The sequence below is a fragment of the Engraulis encrasicolus genome, chromosome 10 (genome assembly GCF_034702125.1).
Source record: "Engraulis encrasicolus isolate BLACKSEA-1 chromosome 10, IST_EnEncr_1.0, whole genome shotgun sequence".
Taxonomy (NCBI): domain Eukaryota; kingdom Metazoa; phylum Chordata; class Actinopteri; order Clupeiformes; family Engraulidae; genus Engraulis; species Engraulis encrasicolus.
This window is the reverse complement of record NC_085866.1, coordinates 23,236,387-23,238,886: the sequence shown is the minus strand read 5'-3', so window position 1 is coordinate 23,238,886 and position 2,500 is coordinate 23,236,387. Positions and strand designations below refer to the sequence as shown.

General features: G+C 46.2%; 1 protein-coding gene across 5 annotated transcripts in view; it reads left to right on the top strand.

The window, feature by feature from the left end:
- The window catches only part of rap1gapa (RAP1 GTPase activating protein a), a 208,175-nt gene that overhangs the window by 141,870 nt on the left and 63,805 nt on the right, over nt 1–2,500 (top strand). The gene's annotated exons all lie outside the window — the stretch shown is intronic.

Below are 2,500 nucleotides of genomic sequence, written 5' to 3'. Positions count from 1 at the left end.
GTGCATGTGTCTCTCTGTGTGTGTGTGTGTGTGTGTGGGGGGGGGGGGTTGAATGTATGTGAGTAGACCACGTGTGTGTGTGTGTGTGTCTGCATGTGTCTGTGTGTGTGTGTGCATGCACGTGTCTGTGTGTGTGTGTGTTGAATGCCTGTGTATATGTGTGTGTGTGTGTGTGTGTTTGAGTGTGTGCCTATGTGTATGTGTCTGCTTTCTCTCAAGATAGCACCTGAAGGGAGGCAAGCCAACAGGCAGGCAGTCAGGCAGCCAGACTTTTCTTTCTGTCTTCCCGTTGTGTGCCAGGAGGGCTTTAGAGCTGCCAGGAGTGCTTGAAACTTGTAATGGCATCATCAGCCGGCAATACTAAATCAAACTACTGTGTGTGAGCGTGTACGTGTGTGTGTGTGTGAGTGTACGTGTGTGTGTGTGTGTGTGTGTGTGTGTGTGTGTGTGTGTGTGTGTGTGTGTGTGTGTGTGTGTGTGTGTGTGTGTGTGTGTGTGTGTGTGTGTGTGTGTGTGTGTGTGTGTGTGTGTGTGTGTGTGTGTGTGTGTGCGTGCACGCATTTCCGTATATGTGTGTGTGTATATGTGTCTCTGGGCATCATCCATTATGGCCGTGCCCCCATATCCAGGAAGTGGCTAATGGCAATATGGGTCAGGAGAGATTTTCTCTCACAGTGTGTGTGTGTGTGTGTGTGTGTGTGTGTGTGTGTGTGTGTGTGTGTGTGTGTGTGTGTGTGTGTGTGTGTGTGTGTGTGTGTGTGTGTGTGTGTGTGTGTGTGTGTGTGTGTGTGTGTGTGTGTGTGGGTCAGGAGAGATTGTCTGGCCATTGATCCTCATCGCTGCAGTCATGGGTTTTTATGACTCGCTTCTTGCACTCACTAAGTGGATATGCTGTATAACCCCCAGGATTACTTTCCCCCACACACACACACACACACACACACACACACACACACACACACACACACACACACACACACACACACACACACACACACACACACACACACACACACACACACACACAATGTGTGTTCATTCACACAATGTGTTTGTGTCTATGTGTGTGAGCGTGTACGTGTGTGTGTGAGTGTATGTGTGTCTGTGTGTGTGTGTGTCCGTGTCTGTATCTTTGTCTCTGAGTGTGTATGTGTGAGCATTCGCTCAGGTGTATGTGTGTGTGGGTGGATGTGTGTGTGTGTGCGCTTGTGGTTTTTGGTGTGTGTGTGTGTGTGTGTCCGTGTGCGTGCGTGCGTGTTTCCATGTCTGTCTCTGTTTGTGAGTTTGTAGGTGTGTGCATTCGCTCAGGTGTGTGTGGTATGCGTGTGCGCGTGCGTGTGTGTGTGTGTTCTTCAAAGGCCAGAGACATGCTGAAATGGATATCCTGACATTTTATGTGCTATCGATCTCCAGGTGGTATTTTGCAGAGACATTATCAGTAGCATATGAAACCCATCTGCGGTGGAGGCTAGATATGAACCATATCTGACTTGGCTTAGATTTTTTTTTTATGTGTGTGTGTGTGTGTGTGTGTGTGTGTGTGTGTGTGTGTGTGTGTGTGTGTGTGTGTGTGTGTGTGTGTGTGTGTGTGTGTGTGTGTGTGTGTGTGTGTGTGTGTGTGTGTGTGTGTGTGTGTGTGTGTGTGTGTGTGTGTGTAACCCCTAAATCACGCTTTTGCAGATAAAATGGTATTGATTTTTTTGGGCACCTGTTATTAGGGATGCTTCCCCATAGAGATGATCAGTCTTTACTAAATAAGTGTTCTGTTGAAACTTCAGTTGCATTTTACTTCATAATGCTGTGGAGTAGGATCTGTATATTATTAAGGTGGTCCTCCCCCACAGACAGTGATCATTGATTGGTGAATTGTGTTATCTCTCAACTTCCCTATTATGCAGGTTTTTCTACGGTATGTGCAGAGCCTACAAAATAGAAAGAAAGTCTGATGTTGAACTCCAACAAACTATCTCTAGACAACATGGCATCATGACTTGTGTAAAGATGACACACAGATTTGAACCGACTATCACTTGTATCTAATACGCCTTTGCAAGTTAAGGTGTGCTCCACAACGCCCTGTGATAGGTTTAGGGACGGTTTTGGTTTGAGCACAATGTCGTTAGAAATTCACCAAATGTCGCTGTTCTTGGCAACAGTAAAGCAGCGGAGACATCGCTTTACTGACAGGTTAGGTTTAGGGATGGTTTTGGTTAGGGCACAGCAAAGCATATTCGAATTTAGCAACAAAAAAGCACTTTGGTAAAAGATAATCGCAAACATGGTGGGAAAACTATGCAAACTTCGTCACGTGACAAAAGTGCGTGAAAGTGCTTTACCGTAGCGTTTGAGAAGCATGCCTTAACTTCAAAAGGTGCCGCACCAATACCTTGAATGCACTAGCGTGTGATACATACATCAAAACATGATGGCAGCCTGCTGTAGGTAACCTGTAAAAGTGTTACGAAAGTGTGTTCAGCAGGAGCCACTGATGTTGCACCAT